This window comes from Urocitellus parryii, assembly GCF_045843805.1.
Source record: "Urocitellus parryii isolate mUroPar1 chromosome 13 unlocalized genomic scaffold, mUroPar1.hap1 SUPER_13_unloc_15, whole genome shotgun sequence".
Taxonomy (NCBI): Eukaryota; Metazoa; Chordata; class Mammalia; order Rodentia; family Sciuridae; genus Urocitellus; species Urocitellus parryii.
Window position 1 is genome coordinate 600934 of NW_027551767.1, and position 26960 is coordinate 627893.

A 26960-nucleotide genomic window follows, 5' to 3' on the forward strand; every position below is an offset into this window, starting at 1 on the left:
GCCCACAGCCTGGCCAAGGCAGGCATGTTTCCCATGAAGGAGAAAGAGTTCAAATAAGAAAGCTATGCCAGGTTTCACATCTTTCCTTTGGGATAGTACCTAGGAAAGACATTAAGACAAAAAGAGAAGATTGGGATGCTTATATGTTTAGAAACACTCTACATTCAGTAAGGCCTACAGACAATTTAGAATTCAGTAAAAAGTCAGTCTGCACTCCTGTTTTTGACCCTTAAAAATTCACCCACTGGATACGTTTACATAAATAACCCTTCCAGTCACAGGTAATTTGCAATCATGAAAGTGTGACATGCCTACCAGAAGATTTTATATTTTATGAGCTTTAGTAATAAACTTTGTAATATTAAGTAACATGGTATTTGCCTGAGCTGGTCCCTCTATTATTGTATGGTTTGAATGTGTTCCCTAAAATTTCATGTGTTAGACACTTAATTCCGTAATTCATATGGTATTTAGAAGTGGTACATTTGGGAGATAACGAGGATTAGATGAGGTCATTAGGATGGCATTAGTGGCTTTACAGGAACAGAGAACTGAGCTAGCATGCTGGCTCCGTCAGTACATGATGCCCTCCGAGATGTTATCATGCCATCAGGAAGACCTTTACCAGAAACCAGCACTATGTTCTTAGCGCCTCCAGAATTGTGAGCCTAATAAAATTCTATTCTTTTTCAATTAAAAAAAAGAATAGTGTATCCTTTTCAAATTGATTTTTTTGAGGGGAGGGTAATCTGGGATTGAACTCAGGGGCACTCATCCACTAAGCAACATCCCCAGCACTATTTTGTATTTTATTTAGACACAGGTTCTCACTGAGGTGCTTAGCACTTCGCTGTTGCTGAGGCTGGCTTTAAACTCTTGATTCTCCTGCCTTATTCTCCCCAGGTGCTAGGATTCTAGGTATGCACCACCATGCCCAGCTCAATTTGATTTTTAACATGGTTAAATTAAGTGATTACTTCTGGATCTTTAGAGGTGGCTGTAAAGTCTGAAAATACACAAACATTCTTAAAAAATAATCACTGACATGCTGTATATATTGTCCCTCAGTAGCGATTTGTAGTTCATTAAGCTATGCAAAACAGCAATAAACAATTTGCATTAAAGCAACATTCCCATCAGTCACTGCACATGCATCTGTCACATGTCACCTCAATGATTTCTGTGTCCAAATTTCATGACAGATATCAGAACTTTATCCAGGGCCTTCAATCTATTATCCAGATACCTCTAATAACCCAGGGGCTTCAATCTATTACAAAGATATTTACATTACAGACTTTATAGCCACTGGTATTTTAAGATGTACCCACTATACATCTTATTAATATTTCACCATTTTTATACATACAAAGAAATAGATAACCAAAACAGTAAGATATTGGAGAAAATAACAAAATTATATCATCTTTGTCTTGAAAATTTTTCACATCAAAACATTTGCTGCAATTAAAAGTAATTTGTTTTGTTTTCTACACAGTATAGAGATTGAATTTGAGGCCTAGCACAAACACATCCTCTACTGCTGAGCTACACCCAAAATCCCCTTTTTATTTCATTTTCAAACATAGTCTTTCTAAATTGGGGAGGCTGGCTTTGGACTTGCAATCATCTTTCCTGAAACTCCTTAGTAGCTGGGATTACAAGGGTGTACCACCATGCCTAGCTTGAAGTGACTTTTTAAGTCTACAGACGAAAGATTTTAAATGACATTTAGAATTTACTGCAAATTCGGTTTTGAAATAAACTTTTCTTAAACAGATGGTTCACATTGACTTCCACAAATCAGGCACTCCAGAATACAATGTAGAGTAGTAAAATATGTGATGCCTTCTACATACTCCAAGGAAAAAAGGTCTTTTGCAAATAAGCAAAACCAGAACTGCAGTTGTCTCTAAGAACAATTACCTCCCATTCATAGGCTATAATGCTGTTGACAATTTCAAGCACTTTCACTTCTAAAGAACTCCCACAGGAAGAAATTCCTCCAAGCTTTCCAGACACAGCTGCACTTTCTGTCCTTCTCACTACTGTAACAGTGTGACACATGCAGCTCCAGACAGTCCCAATAACTTCCCCATGTGTTCTCTAAGGTCAGTCACTTTCATAACCATTCTTGTAACACAATAAATTGCTATAATTATTTCCAGCCCCTGAGTTCAATCCCAGATTACCCTCCCCTCAAAAAATGTATTGCTGCATTTTCCAAACAGAAATTTCATTCAGTTGCTCTTGTTTATTTGTGCAAGTCCAGGAAATAAACAGAGGGTTTTCCAAGGAGAATCAGCAAAAGTCAGGCTGAGGAGATGATGAAGCCATAAATTATGAAGCTGTCACCTTCACAAAGGCCTTTGGAGTGCCTGGAACTTCCTTTTGGTGAGAATGCTGAGAGGAATGGTGCCACTCAGCAGAGTCAGTTTTCAGCAAGATGCCTAGGAGGCTGATCCATTGACAGCAAAGAATGCCAAGGGGCCTCTAAGTCAGGGAAAACTGAGGTGTCACTATAGACCATGTTCATGGAATCTTTGAGTACCGGGAACAATATTTCTCTGGATATAACTTTCAATTAGAAGAATGAAGCCTAAAATTCACTCAGAGAAAGTTGCAAACCATACGATTTCCCTACCCATAAGACCCTGAGCTGTTTCGATTCCTCCTCAGATGCCCAGTCACAAAGGCTCGGGAGCCTCACTCCAAGTGCCACTTCCCCTTTACTTTGCTTTGACAGCATCTCAAGTCCTGAGACCAGGCAGAACCTGGTTCCCCTATGTCTCCCCTCAGAGACTTGCCATGTCTTCCCTCTGCTCCTGTGCCAACACACAAGCCATTCTGGGTGCTGCCTGTGTTGCCTCCTGTGACTGCATCAGTCTCCCAGTGTAACCCACAGGTGTAGTATCCTTACACTTAAATATGAATAGTAGCAGGAGCTGGTGTTCCTGCTTTGTGTGTGGCTGGACAATTCAACTTTGGTCAACATTGACAAAGTGGAGGCCAGGAGAGCCACAATCAGAAGATTGCCCTCAATGGAGGGCCCCAGGGGTGAGGACCATCCTGATCCATTCCTCATAGCAGCTTCTCCCCAAAGTACCATTATGCCTGCCTCAGCCAGTGGGGGAATCTGAAACTATGGGGGCCATGGGCACCTGGGACTTCACCCTTTAGCACCACCACCATTTGCCCAACCAGCCCCCATCATCTTCCTAGTAAATGCCCACCAATGGCCACAGGGAGTGTACAGGGAGGGCACACTGCCTACCTTCCACATAACTGCAGCGGACCTCACAGCATCTATGGAAACTGCTGGCACTGGCAGTGTTTCAAGTTCCTGATCCACTGGCACCTTCCTCAGATGCCAGATGTGGAAGCACTTTCCTGCTTCCTCATGTGAGTGTTCTCCCCAGGGACCCAGAACTTCTCCTTGAGCTTTGAAAGGTAAAAAAAAAATGTATCATGGAAAAAGGAGGCTGGGATATAGGGAAACTGGAAGGAACATCCTGAGGGTGAGGGATAAGCTGAGACCTACATTCCCAGCCATGTTCATCTTACACCAGGGGAGGAAATGTGCCTTATCTCAGTTGCCCATCATAGCCCTGTGAGTGCAGTAATCTTTCTTTCCAATGAGCATTACCATCACATGGAGGACCCAAGGTCAGGGAAGGATCCTGGGGATAATGTGAACCAGGATTTGGAATTGAATCTCTGATGCCATATGATTGTCCCTCACTAAGTATTTTCACCTTCTAGCATAGACCTGATTGTTCATGACAGGCAACATCACAACTAGTGTCAGGGAGAGGGGTGGAGGTACCAGCACAGATCTCTCTGAACACACACCCATATTGTTCTGGGGAATTTCATTTTAGGATATTGAGGTGGTACAGAATTCTTGAGTGGGTACTCATTCCATTTGGATCCTCAATGGAGATGTAGGATTGTCTCAGGCTTTAACCCTGCTCCCAGGACACTCCATACTCTGGGTTGCTCAAATCATGCTGCCATACACACTGCTACAGAGTGGGCAGCTGAAACCATAGGGATTCATTTATCATAGTTCTGAAATTGGGGTGTTCCAGAAAAGTGGTGCCAGATAGGCTTTAGATAATAGCTGCATTACCTGTTATATCCTATTGCTGAAACAGCTTTAGTGTCTTTTCCTTTTCCTAGAAGGGTACTACTACTGTCATGGGAAAGCCACCCTCATGATCTCATTAAAATCCTAAGAACGACTGAAGCCATCTTCTCCAAATACCATCATACTGGAGGTTAGGGCATTCACTCGTGAATTCTGGAAAACAAAAACATTCATGTCACAATACACAACAACATCAAGAATTCAAGGGAAATCAGATTCCAGTACAGTACTTGATGTTCTCTCTAGTATATGAGAGCATGTCCTGGATGCATGGAGCCTACATGGGGTGGTCAAAGTGACAGAACAGAGGAGGCAAAGGCAAGGTGTGTTTTGAGTCAGGTCAACTGGCAATGAAATGTGGGTTGTAGATTTTGACTGTTCCTGATGAATCCCAAGCCAGTGTTTTGTACCCTATCTGGACTGGAGCCTACCATGACTCTGGAGGAGGGTCTTGCTGGAATGTCAACACACAACTTTTACCAGTTGATCTATGAGATGGCAGAAAAGTGAGGCAGAGACCTGTGCTAGGCCTAAGTGCTACAGAACGTGGGTTGCACAGCTGGTTCTGGTGGGTCTTGTCACTCATACCTAGCCAGGAAGGGCATCTGCTACCACAGAAAAATACTGAACACTTACCTCTCCAAGAATTTGTTCTCTCTACCTGGAGAGCTGGATACCCTCTAATAGTCCCAGAAACTCTGGTCTCAACATTCAAGGTTCAGCGTTAGGACGTGGGGGAGTAACCAGCCATGCTCAGGAAATGTCCTTCAGGAGTGAGGGCTGTGCACAGGGTACAAGTTTCACTAGCTTGGTGTTGGCCAACCACATGGTAAATAACCCCTCTTACAGAATATAGATCACCCCAGCTCAAAACATGCAACAATTATACCCTGATGTTCCAGAAGAGATTTGGAATTTGAAGAACATGGTCAAGGAAAGCCAGTGTCTCAGATGCCCTGAGCACACACCTTTGGAGTTGTTTGTCTTTGTTGCATGTAATTCTTGCCATTCAAACAATTAAATGCAAAACAGCCCTCTTTGGAAGCAACCCAATACTTTCAGCTTAGCTTCTACTTTCTCAGGACCTCTCCTGAGTCTTGTCCCCTTGGCCCTTCTTCTATTTCCTTCCACCAAATGGCTGGAGCAAACAGTCCTAAAACCACCATTGATAGCGATATAGGATTCATGGTGTTCTCTTACCTAAATCATATCTTTGACCAGATGCTAAAGATTGGCTTTTCTATGTGGTTCAGGACAGGGAAATGAGAAGCTTGGAATAAGTGGCAGGGCTGCACAGGGGGATACATAAAGGAATGTGCCTGGTTCACTAAGGCCCACATGGTTCTCTTGGGGTGCTAAGTGATGTTGGGAGCACATAGAACTGTTTCTGTATTGGGAATTGATCCCTCCTGGAACTAGACTGGCCCATGTCTAAGCACTGTTGCCAATTCCTTCTATCAGATCCTCATTACTATGAAGCTATAGCTTGGATTTTTCAATGAGTATTCTTTTTTTTAATAATCCTATGCTTTGCTTACCTGCCAGGTTTGTGGAATTTGAGGCTGTAAAGATGGAAGGGCCAAAGCTTCAGTTGATGATGGATTCCAGTGTCAGACACTTCTAATTTCACAGAGGCTCTATCTTCCGCATTCTCCAGTCCTTGATATTGGGCAGCAGGACAGAGCTAAACACATTTCCAGAGGAGTTGTAATAAAGGAAAAAAAAATGTAACAATGAAGTCTGCTGTCGCACATGTGAACATTTTGTTCAGGGTAGGGTACTTGTTTTGCAAGAAGAACAGAATCTAGAATCTGGGATTCCAACTACCCTTGGATTTGAAGTGAATATGGCCTAGTCTAAGTTGATATCTTCTCTCCACTTGTCTATGCAAAGAGCCAACAAACCTTCTGCACAGGACATGATTCTGTGAGGCACAAGTATATCCAATATGGGTATCTCAAACTGTCCTCCCATGTGACATACATTGTCCAACTGGTACAGAGTCACCACTCATAGGTCCTGATGTCAGAATGTGCAGGGCCATCCTGGACCAGATTAGGACCCTTGAACACACTTCCTTCCACCAAATGGCTGGAGCAAACCTGGAACCACTATGTATGCATCATCCCTTTCCCTCTGTCCTAGTGTGCACCTCCAGAAAGGCTGGCCCTGAGGCTCACCCACCAGAAGTCTAATCCTAGTGGCACCAGAGATCAAGGTGCCTGACTAGATCATGCATGAAGCCATTATGATATATATGGACATTATGAACACCTGTGGGGTGTCCAACTTCATCATGTGAAAAGCCCCACATTTGGCCATGGAGGAGTCCAAGGGAAACTTGGAAGAGCATGGAATGTGGTGACATTTTAAAGGGGACAACTTGTACCAAGATCCAGACCTCTTACCCTACATTGATGAGCTGTGCACCAAGAGGATTTTGTCACCAAGGTGGGCTGGACTGGGAACCCAGGTGTCAACAAGACTTTGGGAAAGCCAGCCCAGGCTCATGGAATTATCCTTAGTTCTTTAGGTTCTCAGCACTGTGTGTCTGTTGGGTGGGTAGCTCATGGTCTTGATTTAAGAACCCCATGGTGTGAACCAGGAAGACATTATCAATGCTTCCTATGAATCCTAGAGGTTTCTTGACTTTGGGACACTTCTTACCAAGACCACACGCAATCTCTTCTTATCCTCCAGGTGCAGGCTATATTTACCACACCCCCATTTCTTGGAAGTAGCTTTCCTTAGGACTACACATAGATATCTTGACCCTAACCAAAGAGCTGAACCAGGAGGAAGGACTCACCCAGCAGAATGGCCATCAGAACCTCAGTCTGACAACAAGACAGGTGACACCTCCCATTCAAATTTACACATCCCCCCAGTCCCTCTGTCTCCCTTCATGCCAAATGAAGACTGAGCAAATGCCTATTTCCTTCTGCAGGTGGTGAAAAATCACCTACTGCCCTTGAAGTAGAAATGATCGGTGTAGGTGCCCCAAAGTTATGTTGTGCCCTGACTAAAGTGCTTCTAAATCATCTGCCAGCCAGGGTGTAGCGTAACAGAGTGATAGCACTGGACATGAGACCTAAATGGAGATCAGCCCTCCCCCATAGGTCACCTCATAAGAAATTAAGAGATGCAGGGTCACACAACCCTAGGTCCTATAACAGAAGAATATTGGTATCATCCTGAACTGTTTTGAGTCTTCCTCAATGGGTGTCATCCAGTCTTTAACCCCCCCCCTGGACCACAGAATCCCTTTCCTAAGCCAGAGAAGAGCAGTGGGTCCTAGAAGAACTTCTCCTATTGGGAGCCAAATGGGAAAGCAGAGGTGTTTAGTGAGAACGACCATGACCCTTCACACCCGGGGCATCCTCCTGGCTTACCAGCACCTTCTGCTGTCCTGCAAACTGTCCCAGACCAGGGCCTTCACACAGACCTCTTCATCCTTGGAGGAGGAGCACTGCAGAAACCTCATTCTCAAAGAGGAGTCCTCATCCCCTTTCCCCTCCTACTGGCAGTCTAGGAAGTGAGTTCCATCTTGACCTCAACTTATGCAAGAAAGACACTCTACTCTGGGTCTCATCTCCAAGTCTCTAGAGAGCAACATGTGACTCTGGGGCTGATTTCTAATGCCCAGTATTTGAGAGAAAGTTTCAGTCATCAGACCCTAGAGAAAGAAGTAGAGGCACTGGGTAGGTGTGTGATATCTTTTGAGTCTACCTTTCAGGTGGGGTCTTGGTGAGATCTCACTCTCACTACATCCTGCAACACAAGGGGCAAAGGATCCTTGTCACCCAGGAATAATCCTGATAGTCCCCAGGAAAGGGAGGGCAAGGAGAGGGCACTGGGAATGTAGGAGGAAGGCAAAAGGTAGGTACTGGGAGAGGAGAGGGAGAGAGGTACATACCTGGGGTAAAGCTATATATCACGAGAGTTGACTGTCAAAAGTGAGGAAAAATAGTTTAGTGGGGAAATGTTCTAATGGCTGCTGCCTTCTCCTGTGGTGTCTGTGCTACTCTGTGGGGTGAGGACTGAAAGGAGGAGGTATCTGCAGATTTCATTCCTCAGGGTGCACAGGTGCAGGGCCAAGCCTTTGCCTCCATATTTAGCCTCCACCACTTCCACTGATCCTGGAAGAAAAACAGATCAAAATCTTAACAGAAACCCAATCATCACATTGTTCACATGGCCTCAGTTAATTTAAGGGGCCTTCTCTGTACATCCCTTCATGAACTGTGTCCCTTAACCCTTTCTGTTACCAAGTGGCTGAGGATTCAAACATCCATCTGGAGAGCAACCACAAACAGGTAAATTGCACCTCCCTTAATATTAGCTGCTCTGAGTTTCTGAGGCCAACATCTCTCAGATCTTAGCATTCACAGCCCCAAGAGTGAATGCCAGTGACCCTCAATGTCCAGTGGGAGCAACTCTGTCACTGTATTCCTGACAGGAGGAGCCAGAAGCTACTGACAGTTCCTTGGAACCCTTTAAACGGCCAGTCCTAGAAGCTCTTAGCAGCTCTCCACTGCTGTCATTCTCTTTGATAGCTGCCCTCAAAGTGACCTGCCCAGGCTGCTTTCAGTTCCAGCAGGCTTTACTGTTAGCAGTTGTTCGTGCAACCTGCTCCACCTGCTCTACTTGAGAAAAAAGTCATGAACGTGTTAAATACAACCATCTACTTGAGGCCTCACTAGGAGTTATGCTGCACCATAAGGGGAAGCAGTACGTGTACTTTTTGCATAGGGAGATGGGGACAGAAGCACATTTGCTTCAAAAAGGTGGGCACAAGCACACACAGTGTTCTTCCAGATAATCAATCATGGGACTTCTCTGAGGTATGGGTAGGGAAGACGCTCCTAACACAATAGACAAGGGACAGCTGAAAATATTCAAAATGGTGGTATTATCAAGAGACTGAAGGATGGAGTCATCTAGAATATACCTGTAACTAAATATAATTCTGTGTCACAGTGACATAATTGGGGCAGCCATGGATATCAAACACAAGGAAACAAATTTTTCTTTTCTTTCCTGTCCTGTCCTTTCCTTTTTTTTCTTTTTTGGCAGTCCAGAGGATTGAACTCAGGACCTCACACAGGCTAGGCAAGTAAGTTATCACTTAGCCACAACCCCAGCCCCCCCAATTTCACTTAAATGCTTCCTGGGAAGTGTTGCTCTTTTCTCTTCTGTCTCATTTAGAAGGAGAGTTGCTTTTGAGCCTTCAGTCTTCTGATCCATTAAAGCATTTTCTGGGATTGCCCATGGAGATGTCATTTTTCTTAGACAGCTGTTTTCTGATCCTGTGGGACAGGCTAGATAGCCAGGCTGAACAAATATTCAGCATGGCCGAGGGCTTCCTACATAGGTGAACAAGGCTTGGGTTCTAGGGAAAGAACTCATGGCACTCTTTGATACTTCAACTAAAAACACAATCAAGATACACTCCTCCTACTGTCATGACTCCTCAGATGTATACCCAGACATCCATCCTACTGATCACTGCCAACAAGTCCCAGTAAACAGGGGAGTGATGGACCACATAAGTTGGAGCATCAGTCAGCAATGAGATGAGTTGGGGAAAGCTGGTCCATCACCCTGCGAGAGCCCTGCCTGCACACATGGGTGATGCCCACTGCAGAAGTACACTCTGCACAGCCCTGCAGTTTCAGACACACCATGGAGCATGCACAGTTCAATGACCTGAACGTCTGACTTCCCAAAGCATACAGAAAATGAAAGTGTGGAAAACCAGAGTGGGATTTGGGGCTATAATAGTGTTAATGTTTTCCAAACATTAATTAGCATAAATTGGTGCCAACAGCATTTGTATGTTTCCAGAGCCTAACTAGCATAAGCTTGGACACAACACAGTGACCCAAGAGCAATATAAACCCCTAGATTAGCACACTCTGGCAGAGAAAGCCTGCTATCATGTCCCCTCTTGCACTACAAGAGTTCTACATTTCTTCAATAAATCCTACCATTACATTCACTTTTCCTGGTCTGTGGAGTTCATTCTTTGAATTTGCAAGAAGATCCCAGAAAGAAGGAGTTGGTGGTGAGCCACTGGGGTCTGCATAAATATAGGAGGGTATAACCCACCTTTAGAGAGGTACCACTTCTTAGCTGCAGAAATATGCAACTTATACAGGCCTCACCTGCCAGAAGAAGCAGAAAACTCCAATTTCCCCTGCTAACAGAAGTAGAGAATCAAGTTTCTTCTTTTTGTGCCCAACCTAGGGCTTCTTTGGAGGGTGAGTGCAATGGGCCAACAAATGATCCCCTTATTTTCTGGAGTTCTACATTCCTTTTCTAAATCTATCTCTCTTTCAAAAATAATGGATGCCTGTTACCAATTTGAAATTGTATAGTGCAGCTGCTGTTCTAAAGCCCCAAGTGAGAGACTTACTGGAGGCTTGTTCAATCCCTTTCATCACTAATGGAGGAATGTTGGTCAAGCTCAGCTTAGGTTTCTCTCTGCAGAATACAACAAGGTCAACAGATTAGTTAAGCTCAGCTTCTTTCTTCCTCTCCCAGACTGACTTGATCCAATGGTGGAGGGATCCCTCACCCAGTGTATCTTATATCCTAACACAAAATCTTAGTCTGATCCAAGGTCTTTGAAAAAGAAGCAACCCACTAATTCCCAGAGAGTGAGCCACATGGTCTATTTCTCCTGCTCTCTTCCCTTCTCTTCATATTTTTTTTTCTGTCTCTCTCACATGCACTGCAAACATCATGTAGATTTAGGATTCTTATACTCCTTGGAACCCAAATTGTTTCAAAAGAAACTATGGATAAAGTTTTTGGAAATTTTCAAAGCTTAATGCACATGTTAGGCCCCGAACCCCATGGTGTCTCTGGTGAGCTCCACCCAGAAAGAAGGTCCCTTTCTCTAGGTTTCTAACCCTGCCAGTTCAAAGAAGAAAAAATACAATCCAAACAAAGACTCTTAAGCCATATTAGATCTAATATTTGTAGCAAATAGAATAGGACTTTAGTGGCCCATAGTATGAGTTTGGTGGCAGAAAAGGCTAAAAAATTTCTTCAGGGTACATGACCCTGAGGGACATGGCTCTTTCATAGCATAACTGAGTTCCTCCAAGAAATGCAACCCCATTTCTAATGTCTTCACAACTGATGGCAAAACAGTACAGAAAAGCCATGGACACTCATTTTATAGAGGGATATGACACAGGAAAGGAATTTTGAATAATGCACTGGTAAGGGCAAATAATATAAGCAGCCTAAATCCTATGAAGCCCTCAAAATGTGGTCGCTCATGTGTTGAGGATCATAAGTAGCTCTGAGTATTTTGTGGTGCTAAGAGCAACTACTCCAAACTGGCAGAATTCAAAGGTGTGTCAGGTTGGTGGTGGTGATTTAGAACAAAGCAGCCTGCACTGGAAAGAGAAACATCAATCAGGCACCAACAAAAAAGATTATCAATCAGTGGGATCTCCTGACTAACACATGTCAATCATCAGGACCCCCTGGCCAATTCTGGAGTTCAGGCAGCACCCCTGACCAACTCCAGTAGGACAAGGGGCTCTCAAAACACCCTTTCCTGTCCCAAGCCCTTCCCTTCCTGCCTAAGCCTCATAAAACCCCAGTCCATTCCACTTCCCACACGGTTTCTCCTCAGACCCTTCTCCTGTCCACTGTATGGGTCTGACGGAGTTCTGCCCAGGAGTGATATCTCAAATAATGCCTCTTTCAGTGGACTTTTAAAATCTGCATCCTTTGGTTGCTGCCCAACTTGCCTGATCTTACAGGGTGGTAGCCCATGGCTTTCAGGTCCACATGGCACTGAGGGATACCTCAATCTGACAATGGAGGGATGCTAAGGGATGCTTTCTTCCCCTTTGTCTTTCAGATGGGTAATACTCCATTTGGTATACATATTCCTTTAAAAAGCATTTTGAAACATTGGGATTCCTTTGACACTCAGACCCTAAAGAAGAAGTGTCTGGAATTTTTCTGAGCCCAAGCTTGGCCTGAATACCAGCTGGAGGATGTGGTATTACAGTTTATACAGTTACTGGTATTACAGATTATACTTCCCCTGAGGGAATACCAGTTTACACTAAACTTAGATTTAAAGGGGATAAATAGTGGTCACAGGTACCCTACAAAAAAAGCTTTTTATTTGCTTGGAGACACAACCCAGAATTATGCAACCAATGTAAATTAGATTCTTCACTCTTGGCTAAACTAAAAAAGTGCAATCCAAACAAAGACTCTCAAGGTATATTAGATTCAATATTTTCAGCAAATAGAACAGGACTTTAGTGGACCTAGGTATGAGTACGATGGCAAATATATCAGGAAAGGCTAAAAAGGAAACCAGTTTCCCTTAGAGAAGGATCAAATAGAGAAAAGACTTTTTATAAATCCGTATGCCCTCCTTACTGAGGGAAACACAAACTCCACTGATACTTAATATTGGAAAGAATGTCTTGAACACTGGAAAAGTTTGGGGTACATCAGACAAGGGTAAGGAACTAAATTGGAGGTAAGTTCCAGGTGGGAGTGACATGAAAAAAAAGCAAGAAAGCAGGAAACAGGCAAGCCAGAAATGAAAGACAGAGACCAGGCAGAGATACACAGGAGAGAGGTAAAAGAGGCTTGAGGTTCAAGCCTTTTATGGGTGAGGCTCAGGGATTAGAGCCCAATGGATCCAAAAGTGGGCAATTAATTTGGGGTTGGTAAGCCCTTGGGCAGGAAAGAATGTGAGAGGTTAATAGTGGAGATGGAATGAAGAAGTGTGGAGCCTTTCTCAGAAAGGCCCTTGGGCAGGAAAACCTTAAAATGGCAGCTGTTTGGGGCTGAGATTGTGGTTCAGCAGTAGAATGCTCACCTAGCAGGGGCAGGCAACCCAGATTTGATCAACACCACATAAAAAAATAAAGGCATTTTGTCTTAAAAAAAGTAGTCTAAAAAATGGCAACTGTCACTTAAGATGGCCTTCCAGATGCTAAGCAAGGACTTTACACTGAAAGGCAGTGGGGAAATACAAGGTTTGAAAAGATCTATAAGTGCTGGAATACCTCGGCATGGAAAAACCCAGAATTGGAGGGGCAGCTTGCCCTGGGTAGATTGGAGGTTATTTGGCCCACTAAACCGATATGCAGAAGCCACAGCCTTCCAGGTGGTCATAGGAGAAACCAAAAGGAGTATGATGTATTAATTCAAAAATGGCAAGTATAAATGAAAGTGAGAAGCAAATGTTATGAAAATAAAGGAGGTTAAGATCTGAGAGGTGATGACAGAGTTGGTTCATTATCATTACAGAAACATCAACATAGATGACTACAATCTGCAGACTAGCTCACTCTAAAATGCACAACTGCACCCAAGGGAACAGAAATGATTCCAATAATTACCTTAAACAGAATTAAATAACTTGAGTTTGAAAGAGCTGATATTTTATTTAGAACTATTTTAAATTTCACCAGTAAAATATTAAACCAAAGAGATTTTTTATCTATTACTTATTTTAATCTTATTTAATGTTTATTAATTGTTTGATCTATTACTTATTTCTAGAGAGTAATACATTTATTACTCACATATTCTGAATGAACTTGCATCAATAACTAGGAGTAATTCAATAAAATTCATAATTGAAAAATGAAATGACAAATGTGTTTAAATTTGAGAAAGCCAATTTGGGGCAACTGATGATAATTAAGAGTGTTTACTGGGATGGGGTCTACTAGATTCATAAATATATAAAATGGAGCCTTGAAAACACAAAAAGTTAAAGATCAGAGATAGGATGTGAACAGCCAACTACAAAAAAAATAAGATTAGGTGAGCAATGCACAAGTAAGTGACTGACACTGTGGGAGTGTGTATATTCACATGTGTGCAAATGTAAAACCACAATTAAGGTTACCAAAAAATTGTAATTTTTCTTTCCTCTTTTCCTCTACTCCTTACAATCATCAGTATATATTCTCCATCTTTATTCCCCCCATAAAATAAAAATTTAGAATCTTATGAGTTGATATTTAAGTTATAGAAAATTTCGAAAAAGGCCTTGAATTACAAATAGTAAATACTGGAAATAGAGTACCAAGCAAATTTCACTCTCTGACAAGTTTTAGGGAGGAGCAGAAACTTCTCTGCCACCATCTTGAGCAGATTCTGCCTGAGCAAAGAGTTCCCATGGTTAACCATTTCTGAAAGCATCAATCTAAAGCAAACTGTGCCTACTTATGAAGCAGGACTTTTTCACCATTCATTTGAAGCTCAGAAAAATGGGGTTTCTTTAAGCACAATTAGATTTGATGTCCTGAACTTGATATAGTTCCAGTAACACCTCCAACTGTCTTCTCCCCAAGGAGCACCAAAAATGTTGTTGGTAGGCACTTTTTCCAACTTAATTAATACTTTTGACTGCATAATCTTCAAAATATTTAGTTCTAAATTTAATAAAAGCACTTGCCTTGTTTCCAAAAATTAACACATTTGGTTGACTTCACTCTTCCTGTTGTTGAAACAACAGTAATTAAATCACTGCCAAGTATAAAGTGCTCTGTAGGAGCCTCAGTGATGGACAGCCACTACAGGAGTTGAGCATGGTAAAACACATGTCCACGCTCACACACAAACTCACTGAAATGCAAGGCGGCCCATTATTCCTGGAGTGCATGGAGCAGGCTGCTCTCCAGGTAGTGGGGCAGGCTCTGGGTACCCCAGTTGACCGACTTTTCCAAGAGCCATCAACAGCAGGTCCTTTCCGCTTCCTTGGACCAGCCTCAGGGTACTCACAGGTGAGGACGTTAAGTCGGCTGGGCTCAGGGCTGGGTGGTACCCAGGTGCGGTGCAGCGACCCTAGCCAGCTGTGTCCGCTTCCCACCCCTCTTCTAGCAGCCCTCGCCATTGGGCGATAGCTCTGCCGCCGCCTTGTGTCACACCCCGCACTACCCACCTCATGCTGGTGCACACTTACTCCGCCATGGAGCGCCCCGTCGCGCAGAGGTTGGCGGGGCCCATCTGTCCTCTCGGCCCCAGGCAGTCTACAGACCAGCACCACCAGGCCGGGGACCCATACCGAGAGGCCTGACGTTCCTGGCGCAGCCACAACCTCCGCAGGCTTACTGGCGCCGCCCATCCCCCTCTGAGTTCCGGCCAGCTCCGTGACTACACCTCTGCAGTGCTTCGGCTACTGCACAGCCTGGCCAATGGTACACACTGTCTAGCTGAGGCGCCCCTTGGTCCTCCCGGGCTGGCGGCACCATTTGACCTGGAAGATCTGCAGGCCATGGAGGAGCCTGGAATGACTCCTGGACCAGTCTGTGATAAAGAAAGGCCCCATCCCCTCCAAAGCCAGCAGCCTTAAGGTCCTCTCATTGGCCAAAGGCAGCCAGGTTGGCGGCATCACCAACCCCAGTGAGGTCTTCTGCTCCCTGCCTGGACGGCTTTCATTGCTCAGCTCAACATCCAAGTATAAGGTGACTATGAGGGTAGTACAGCGGGGACTCTAACTCCTGAGTGCCTCAACACCTCCCTCCTGGGGGGCGGCCTCCACAGAGCCAAGTCCAAGAATGGGGGTCGGTGTCTATGGGAAAAGCTAGAGAAGATTGGGCTCAACCTGCCAGCTGGCCGCCCGGAAGGCTGCAAATGTGACACTGCTGACCTCACTGGTGGAGGGAGAGGCTGTGCACCTGACTGGAGACTTTGGCTACATCTGTGAGACTGAGTTCCCAGCCAAAGCAGCTGCTGAGTACCTGTGCCTACAGCACACTGACCCTGGGGAACTACATAGCCACAGAGTATGTTGCTGGCTGCCAAGCAGATGTGCAAGGAGTTTGCCAACTTGATGGCTCAGGATCGCTCCCCATTGGGCAACAGCCACCCAGCACTTATCCAGGAGCCTGGAGTGCAGAGTTGCCTGACACACTTTAGCCTCATCACCCATGGCTTTGGAGGGCCTTCCATCTGTGCTGCCATCACTACCTTCCAGAACTACCTGTTAGAGTCACTCAAGCGACTGGACAAGATGTTTCTAACCAGTGCAGGCAGTGGGCATGGTGAAACCAAGATTTCAGAGAAGGATGCCAAACATCAGAAATAGCCGAATCTCTTATTCATCCTAAGGGGCTCCCAAGCCTTGAGCTGAGACTTAGCTCCTAATGTGACCCTGAAAGGACTAAAAGGTGGGATTACAGTCAGGTCAGATAAAGAACATTCATCCATAAATCCTAGTTAGGGCTGTGAATAGGACCAAGGGAGGTGATCTGTTGGTAAGAGCCCAGGTATCTGTCTCACATGTGCAATTGTCTGACCTTTGCTAAAAAGGGCTTGGACAGGAAATTGGTATGAAAAAGTCTGACTTGAGGAGCAGAGCCTTACCCGTTAAGGAGTCTGGGCAGTGGGCTCCTAGGGGCAAAGGTTTTCTGCTTTTTACTAATGGCTGGAGGACATTGTTAACAAATCAGAGGTGCCACTGAAGAAATGGTGAGCCTCATCCCAGAATCTCCTATCCCAGAAAAGAGGTGCTGGAAGAAGGTCCCAGTGGGCTTTTTGAGCCCTTTCCATTCTTGGAGCAAAGGGCAGGAGAGGCCCTTGTGGAACACAGCACAACTTGCAGAACTTGAATCCAGGCTGTGCATCACAGCCCTATTGCTATTTGTCCTATTTATTTATGTTTGATGTAATTAAATTTGAAAGTTAAAAAAATGCAAGGCAGACCAAGGTGAATGCCCAGAGCTAGTTTCAGAGGCTGTGGATGGTCAGTGAAGTCAGAGAAAATATTCCCACTTCTGTTTAACTCCACTACCACAATCTGCTTCAGTTGATCTGATTCCCTTGTTTCCAAGCATCTCAAGACTCACCTCTTTTATGCCCAGCCTAGATTCCAGCAGTCTTCAGTTTCTCTAAATCTGCAACTTCATAATTTTTTATCTATTAAATTGTGTCCTTTTTGTTAGATTTTAAGGAAAGACTATTCCAAACTTTCAGTGCCTCAATTCCTAAAATTGAGTATTCTTTATGGAAAATCCCACATAAGTGTGGGAAACAAATCTAAGATCTGTGATCTAAGATCTTAGGAAAACCTATCAACCCTTCCTGTCCTCAGCAAGTCACTACCTCTCATTCTCTTCAGCAACTGTCCAGAACTTTTAAGATTCTCTCTCAACCCACCATTCATTGATCACTATCATCAGATGCTGCTGAAAAACAGTAAAAATAAAGGTCAGAGTCTGAACTCCTTCAAGGTTTGGTTCTCCTACTGATACAAGGATTTTTCTTATACCATCCTATCTAAGTCTTCAGTGCTCAAAAGCACAACTTGTCTCCTCAAAGACTGTCCCCTTCAGCAATTTTTAATCCCTTTAATCTTAAATTTGTTATTCTCCACTGGCTCTTTTCCATTCAGCCTATGTGTTTAAATCTCTCCTTCTTTGCAAGTAACCCTTCTGGAATTATTTTTGCCCCTCCATCTCATGATATCACTTAAATGGTGTGTGTCACTATTTTTTATTATAACGGTTCATTATAGATTATTGGAAAAATGAAGAAATGTACAATTAAATAAAGTTGTTCTAATTCCATGATATACAAGGGATCTTTTTGTTTAACTTTTTAACATATCACTATATTCTTTATAGTATTCTATTTTAATCAATTCTACTGTGTTCTATTCAGTTATATCTATAAGCTGCTTTATTTCGTAACAAAATCTGAACTCAAAATAATTTGAATTCTAAAGTTTGCATTTTACAATATCAAGAACATTACCGCTGTCATCAAGTATTTCACAAAAAATATAGTCAATGACTCCACATTAGTCCTTTGATCTCTGTAGCTTACATTATTTTTCATAAACTGTAGTAATAGAATATTTTATAATTTAAAAAGAAATACACACACACACACACACACACACACACACATATATATATATATATACACACACACACACATTTGAATTAGTTTGATCATTGGAAATTTGGACATCATATTATCTATGTCTCTATCTGTTTTGTTATCTTTTTATGAAGTATATGTTGACATTCTTGCCCATTTTTCATTTATTTATAAGTCTACCTGTATATACTAAGAGTATTCACACTTTTTCATATGTGTACCAGTAACTTTGTCTTTGCTATGTGTCCCTTAATTTGGTTATAATATTTTATACAATGTTTTTTTTCAATTTAGACTGGCAATTATTTAGACTTTTTCTGTTGCTTTATGCACTGTGAATCATCCTTCAGAAAATTTACATGGTTTCCTTTATTCATATGGGCTTCAATTTTTTACATGTAACTATTTCATACCCATGTAATTTATTCTGTCCTGTAAAATAACATGAAAACCAGTTGAACCTTACATGCATTATAGTTAACGACAGTTCCAGCCACTTTTACTGTTTCTATCTTCTCCCCTGATTTTCTGTTATCACATATTCTGTAGTCCATCCATTGACCCATTCTTGACCTTCTGCTGCTTTGCTGCTTTCTTAAGGAGGTTGACCTATAAAGACTGTTTTCCATGCTGCCTTATTAAACTGTTCCCAGCACTTCCAGGAGGAGGAACTGGTATGAGGGCGAAAAACAGCCACCCTCTTGCTGCCTCAGGTGATGTCTTAGGCAGAGGTTACATTTTTCTCTAGCTCTTGTACCTGCTTAGACATTCTACCTTCCACCTGATTCCTCTACCCTTGGACTCTGGCATTCCCATCCCAGCTTAGGGGCATAGTAGCTGCCTTCTGTTCAACATCAGGAACTTCTCAGGCTCTTCTAACCAGAGTCATCTTCCCTGTGCTTTAAATACTTAACTTAATTTCAATTTTTCTGTTTGAAACATTATCTTTCCTATTCAGTGACATATGTTCTTTACTATATCAGGCTATAATTTTAAATGATTGTAGTTTTTATAAAGTAATTTTATAAAATGTTATTATCTAATTTTGTTTTGGAAAAAAACCCTTCTCTAAGTGAACTTAAATGTATTTTTCAATCTTTACACATTTTATCTCATTTTTACACATTTTTTATTATAAATGTTCACTATAGATTAATATACTTATTAATATACTTATGGATACACTTACATGAATAACAAAAATCTATATACATCTAAAATATTTTTACTGGAACATTATTTATACTAATAAAAAGTGGACAAAAGTCAGCATGAAATAAATTATAATATCTCTATATAAAGGAAATCTCTAGGCCATTAAAACTATGTAGTAATTCACTACTATGAAAGCATAAATTGCTATGATTATTCCAAAAACCTTTCTGGAAATCTATACTAAAATTTAAAATATGGATACTCCACTACCCATGAATTCCATATCTAGGTGTAGACCCAACAGAAATATGTAAGTATGTTCTCAAAAAGACAAGTCCAAGAATGTTCCCAGAAACCATTTCATAATATTTTCAGTCTGAATATAACTCTAATATCTACAAAAAGAGACATGTACATTCTGTATATAGTCACAAAATAATGTGATATCAATTTGAATGGGAAAATCAAACTAATAAATGACATGTACACATGTAATGTTGAAAATGAGAGCAGACACAAAAATAACATCCTGCAGGATTCCCATTTGTGTAGTTTAAAAATGGGGAATACTAATTGAGGCATAAAAAACCAGTGGTGGTTTGGGGATTAAGATTAGAAGGTAGGGGTTGATTTCTACACTCTTTCATACTTATATTTTTTAGAAGTTTAAAAATTTTTACAGTAGATCCATGGGTATTGATATAGAAAGATATCCAAGTTATGCTGCTAAGTTGAGTAAAACAGTTGCTGAAGGGTATGTAAAGAAAGAGTCCATAAGTGTAAAAAAAAGGCATATATGTGTTTGTATAAATATATACACCTGTGAATACACATATATACAAGAAAAGAGATTGTGAAATTATATGTAAAGAAAATATAACCTCACTTATATTGATTTATGTGAAGAAGCACACATACCTCAGGGTAGTAAAAGTTGAATTTTCTCTCGTCGGGTGGGTTTCTAGGAAATGGCAGGCCTCTGCATCCAAGCTGATCGTAATAGGAGACTCTGCCCATCAGAGTTCCAGGGACCGCAGAAGCTCACCACCAATTTTCTTTCACAGGGTCCCAGCTTGGCTTCTGAATTCCAAAAAGGAAAACCACCTAGAAACATCCCCCAACACCTCTCTCTCCAGTTGAGAGCGCTCAGCTAGCGGTATATATACCTCTTGGGTCAACGCTATTGATTCACATTTATGCTAATAAGGGTTTGGGAAAAGTAGCAACCCTATTGGTTCAAATTTATGAGTTGCTCCTGCCACCACGCCCCCTGAGGGGAAAACGAAAGTGAGGGCTTTACCGATAGCGTTGGGGGGGGGGGGGCGCGCCAGAGCTCAGGAGCCAATGCGACATTGTTGCATCCAGAGTGCTGGAGACAATTTGTTCCTCACTGCCTCCAGAACATAGTAGCCGCCACTGCTACCACCACCACAGCACAGGCGCTGGAGCGCAGGAGCCATAGTAGCCTCCAGAGCACAAGAGATGCAGGATCCTAGGAACTTCTGCTACCCTGCGAGCATGAGCCAAAGCCGCAGCTGCTGTGATTTCAGGGTGCCAGACAGCTGCTGCCACCACAGCCGCCATGCTCAGGAGCCAATGCCGCCACAGCCACCACGTATGTCTACAATGCAGGACCCACCACTACCACCTCCAGACCATAGGAGCCAGTGCTGTTGCAGATGCAATGCAGGAGCTGGTGCCATTAAAGCTCAGAGACATCCACAGGGAGGGTGCAGTCGCCTTGGGTTGGGGGACAGCGGCTTCTGGAGAGGTACTGTTTGGCAAAGGGAGTCACCACATAAGAGGCAGGCTCACCCAGGGTGGGCATCTTCCTCTTCAGGGCTGGAGGTGTGGCCTGTGAGTTTTGGGATTGTGGGGCTGGAGGTAAGGAGATACTCCTGGTGTCTTTACCATGTGTGCAGGGGCGGATGCAGCATGAGTATCCTCCAGGTGGGGGTTATAACTTGAGGTGTCTGGGTGGAACCCCATTTAGTGGAGGAAGAGGTATGTGGGTCTCAGTGAGGAGATCTTAAAGGAAAGACAATCTCCTGGGGACTGGGAGGCCAGTTGGTGGGGGTCAATGTAAAAAGGGATGTCAAAGGGGGCCCAGCATTCAGCAAAGAGGATAGGTTCAGATTGGGGCCATAAAGATTTCCTCTCATGCCACAATAATCTCGCTCCTTGGAGACAACTCTAGAAGTCAGGTGGTCCCAGTCACTAAAGGTTCTAGGATAAAGTGTGAGGACAGCTCCTTTGGCAAGTAGGGTCTCCTCGCCCTTTGCTTCCTATGACAGGAAGATGACAGAATTTGGCTGGCCCTCTGCCTTTTCATTTTCTCTTGGGTCAGCCTGGAGCTTAGTCTGGCATCTGGATTTATAGCCAACAACTTTTCAGGTCCCTGTAGAGGTTGGGAATGTTTACAATTGTGGAGACTAAGGATAGCATTTGCATGTCCGGAGTGGGAGAATGTGGGTGCACAAATATGGCTGTTTGTGCTTGAGGACATGTGGTTGTAATATGTGTATATGAGAATGTGCATCTGTCTGGAGATGTTCAAGTGTATATTTAGGTATTGTATGTATGTGTATCTGTGTTCATTAACTGTTTTTGTGACTCTGTATTTATGTGATGTGTGAATTAGTGGGAATGAATAAGGTTATGATTGTGTGTGTGCTTGTGTGGTGTGTGTGTATTACCCTTCCATTTTCAGGGCCCCCATCATTCAGCCTGGCACAAAATTGCAGCTATGTTTGTATCTTGTGAGTTGTCAGCCCAAGAAAAAGGTGAATACAAAATAAAGGAGATGGAATAGAGAAATGGAAAAAAGGAAGAGGGCAGAGTGTTGGGGAAAGGTCTGAACAGAAAGGGCCAGAGCATGCAGGGGAATCAGGGGCATGGGAAGAGGCCTCTTCCCAGCCCTGAGTGCTTCCATTTGGGCAGGTGCTGCAGCCACTTCCCAGAGGCAGCATATGATATTGGGCCAAAGCTGCCTGCTCTCAGAGCCCTCTTGGAGCTGGGAGTGCACACCTAGGGGCAAACTGGTGACATCCTGGATCCTGAGTTCTTCATTGATTTGCAAAAGTGGCAACAGCAGTGCTTCTGGAAAGACAGGCAATGAACAGAGGCATGGCTCTGGGCAGGGACTCAAGAACCTAAGGACAGTGGCTACCTGAACACTACCAAGAGATGGTGGACCACATGATCACAGTATTTTGGAGAGGCAGGAAGGACCAGTGTGCAAAAGCTACCTGGAGCTCAGCTGCCTGGTAAAGACTGCACTCACCACCTGATGCTCAGTCAAGCAAGAGGCAGTAGTGGATGACATTTTTCTTGGCTTAGCTCCTTGCTAAAGGAGGAAAATATTTTATGCACTAGTAGGAAATGTTTTGCTAGAGGAGTTAAAAGAAGGAATTGTGGAGGGAACAAAAGAGATTGTTCTGTCAATTTGGGCCTGGGGTGGAGTTGAATCTGAGAAGGCATTCTGCTGTGGAGTTGCAGCTCCTGGACTGAGGGTGTGAAATGCCAAGGAGCCAACCAATGGGATATTCCTGTAATGGGATGTGACTATGATGAGAGGTGGCTAGGAAAGTGCCAGGGTCTCCCTACCCTGATTACTTACTCTTGGATTTTTTTCTTCTTTGATGCTGGATCCAAGACACCAAATGTCAGGGCTGGCAGAGTTTTTAGGCTCTGTGTGTGAATGTGTGAAGGTCCCACAGTTTTTAGGCTCTGTGTGTGAGTGTGTGAAGGTCCCACAGTATGGGTGGGACCTTCATTTGATTTCATAAGGTCTTTAGGAGAGCATGCACACCAACCTTCTAGAGGAGCCACTTGCTTGAATGACACTTAGGGGATTCAAGAGGTAAATGTTGGTCTTAGAGTAGTGTATGTGAAGGTCCTTAGCCAGGATGTGCTTTTTTACTCACCCAGTCTATACTTGGTTAGCAGTGGCTGCTGAGTTGCAATGGAACCCCTCTCTGAAACCCTCTCCAGGCAGGCTCCTTACAGCAAGACTAAGTTGTGCTTGTTTTCAAATGGCTGACCCTTGGAGGAGGAAAACTCACCGGAGCAGATTTCACTTGTCTGCTTGGCTGGGTGCATGTTGCAGTTGTGATATTGATCTTGATCTGCATGCTCATGCATGTGGGTGGCTCTTCTTGAATGCAGGTTGGAAATGAAGAGAAAGCAGGAGTTTGGGTATTGCATGCATATGGACAAATACCAAGCATGAAAATCTTCATTTGTGTTCAAGTGTTATATGAACTTGTTGGAAATCTGTGAGGATATGTGCCCCCTACCCTATGCTGTGGATATTGTTTGAAATGTGAACAAACAGACCTCCTTGGGAGTGAAATGTATTCATCAGAGCAATTGTGTTTATAAGGACCCTGATTATTTCACTGTGTGTTTTGCATAGACCTTTCCATTCTCCCTTGGCTTCTGATTTCCAACAAAACTAATAACCTATGCCCCATTTTTGCATTTTTCATGGTTATTATTTGAAAAGAAGTAAGCATCCTTCATAATTATGTAGTACAAATAATTATGTATTGTGACATCATTATATTCCATGAACTATTCATCACTATTTCCTGTGTTTGAAACATTGTCCATGTATTTGCTTTAGAGAGAGATCATGCCTGAGTATGTACTTCTCAGAAGAGGGAATGAGAAACCTAAAACAGATACATACATGTAGACAGAATTGTCATGGCCACCTATAAAAGAAATTATTAATTTCTGTTTCAAATAAATTGAAATAGACACAGTGTGAGTGCACCCTCATGTAATGGAACCCAGTATTGCAGGTGCATATGGACATGGAACATATCTTCTGCTTAAGAGTGTGTTCCAACTCCTGTGGTTCCCAGCCCATGATTCCAACACTAAATAGCCTGTCCTTGGGTTTTCTTTACATGGTTTTCTCAATTAGCTGAATATGTAATTAGTTATTGTACTTTTTATAATTAGTGATTATGGAAGTACAAGGCGAACTATTTTTGAAGGAGTTTCCATATGGAGATATAACTTTAGCTTACATTACTAACTGAAAAATAATGATGTTGTAGTCTAATTTAGATGGTTTCTGTAGGCTGGATCCTATGAGATTGAATATAACATGAAAATAGTGAAGATGAAATTCTGTTTTTTTTTCAGTAATGGTGAATATGGAATTCTGGGATGAAGAGTAGACTTAAAAAGTATGGCACAGAAAATTGCTGTGACACCAAAGTGTAATTTGGGAAAAGGAATATGTAGAATTAAGATTTAGAGAAAGCAGAACTGTTATCATAATTAGAGTTTTGTTTATTAAGTCCACATTAATACTTATTTTCAAAATTTTGTTTTAAAGTTTAGAGAAATGTATGAATATGTATTATCCTCTGTAGGGCATGATGTAAGGTGGGGCATGTTGCATCAGAAAAGAGGAAACTTAACTTGCTGGCTGCTACCCGCTTCCCAGTCCTGGGGCCACATGTGGCTAAGAAAGCACCTATCGATTAGCCAGAAGGCATTGCCATGGATTGTGATGAAGAATGAGACCTCCTCTAGAATAGGCTCAGAACCCTTCCACCCTCAAGGACAGCTCCTCTCTCCCATTACTGCCTGTAGGATGGGTATAAATGTGAATTCTCCTCACCCTGCTGACCTTTATCCTGATTGGCTCCTGTACATTATATTAGCTGTGTGTGTTTTCTCAATAAACAAGATCCTGCTTTGAGGGAGGGCTGGGTGCAGGCAGCCAGTCTACCTTTACCTTTCTTGGACCTTTACCTTTCTGGGTCCGTCCTGGTCGGGGCATGCTCCCCCAATCTCTCTCACAGGTCAGGAGGGAATGGGGGGCTAAAAACCCTGACAATCCTCTATCTTCCTGGGGGGGTATAATAAAATATTATTTTATTTCTTCAGGTTATTTAAGGTTGCATAAACTTCTTTAGTGTGCTACCCTCCCATGAGTTTCTTAAGAAGAACAATGATTATTTTCTCTTTTTAATTTTTTTATTGTTCTAATTGGTTATATATGACAGCAGAATGCATTTTGACTTTTGTACAAAATGGAGCACAACTTTTCATTACTCTGGTTGTACATGATGCAGATTCACACCATTCGTGCAATAATACATGTACATAGGGTAATAATGTCCCTCTCATTCCACAATCCTTCCCACACACCCCCATACCTTCTCCCCTTTCCTCATTTCCCTCTGCCTAATCCAAAGTTCCTCCACTCTCCCACCCTCCCCTTCATTATGAATCAGCACCCACATTTCAGATAAAACATTTGGCCTTTTTTTTTTTTTTTTTTAGGATTGGCTTACCTTCCATAGCATGATATTCTCCAGCTCCATCAATATACCTGCAAATGCCATAATTTCATTATTCTTGAAGGCTAAGTAATATTCCACTGTGTATATATACCACATTTTTTTTATCCATTCATCTGATGAAGAGTATCTAGGTTGGTTCCACAGTTTAGCTATTGTTAATTGAGCTGCTATAAACATTGATTTGGCTGCTTCTCTATAGTGTGCTGATTTTAATCCTTTGTGTACAAACTGAAGAGTAGGTTAGCTAGGTCAAATGGAGGTTTCATTCCAAGTTTTCTAAGGAATCTCCATACTGCTTTCCAGAGTGTTTGCACCATTTTGCAGTTCTACCACCTATGTATGAGTGTGTTTTTTACCCTTTATCTTCACCAACACTTATTGTTTATATTCATGATAATTGCCATTTTGATTGGAGTGAAATTAAATATTTGCATTTCTCTAATTGCTAGTGATATTGAACGTTTTTGAGTTATTTTTTGTTTTGGTGTTAAGTGTTTTTGAGTTTTTTATTTAACTTGGAAATTAGTACTCAAGGGTTTTTTATTTTTTTAAGAGAGAGGTAGAGTAAGAGAGAGAATTTTTTAATATTTATTTTTCAGTTTACAGTGGACACCACATCTTTATTTTATTTTTATGTGGTGCTTAGTATTGAACCCAGCACCCTGTGCATGCCAAATAAGCATGTTACCGCTTGAGCTACATCCCCAGCCCACTCAAGTTCTTAACCTTTAGTATTTCTATTTTGTATGTTTTTAAAAATATCTTTTTGCTCAACCAATCATTGACAGAGTAATTATCTTCCATTGAAATTTTTGTTTGTTTCACTTTTACTTTTATACTATGCTCTCAAGTGCATATATATTTACAACTGTTTTACCTTCTTAATGAATTGAAATTTTAATTATTACATAACAACTCTCCATTTTCCCTGGTTTTATTTTTCTTTACAATTTTCTCTCAATAGTTATATATGCAAAACATTTTTTAAAATGTATTTTACATGTTAGTACCTAATTTTTAATTTCTTATAAAATGGCCATTTGAAGTATCCAGTCTTCCTTCTGAATGAAATAAAAGATTTATTGTGACATTTTGGTAAGCTAACCTCATTTTATTTGTATAAACATAACCATAATTAAAATAAAAGACAAAGCAAACATAAACCACTTTTTAAAAAATGACTAACTACTCAAAAGCTATGGAAAATATCTTTGTAGGTAAAATAATTTTTTTCTGGGCTTTCTCCAAAGACAATGTGGTGCTTCTCAGTATCCATGTCACAAAACAACTATGTTAAAGGGGTTTTGCTTTCATTTTGAAAGAAGACAGTAAAGTGAAACAAAAATAATTTGAGTGTTCTCAGTTTCTGAAAATTAAAAATGTTTTATTGTTCTAAATCATGGCACAGTTGATAACTCAAACCTCTCTATGTTCAC

General features: G+C 42.2%; 1 pseudogene; it reads left to right on the top strand.

Moving 5' to 3' along the window:
- Window positions 1–7506: 7506 nt before the first annotated feature.
- Window positions 7507–16244, top strand: LOC113178276 (transcription factor AP-2-epsilon pseudogene; annotated as a pseudogene).
- Window positions 16245–26960: the final 10716 nt, after the last annotated feature.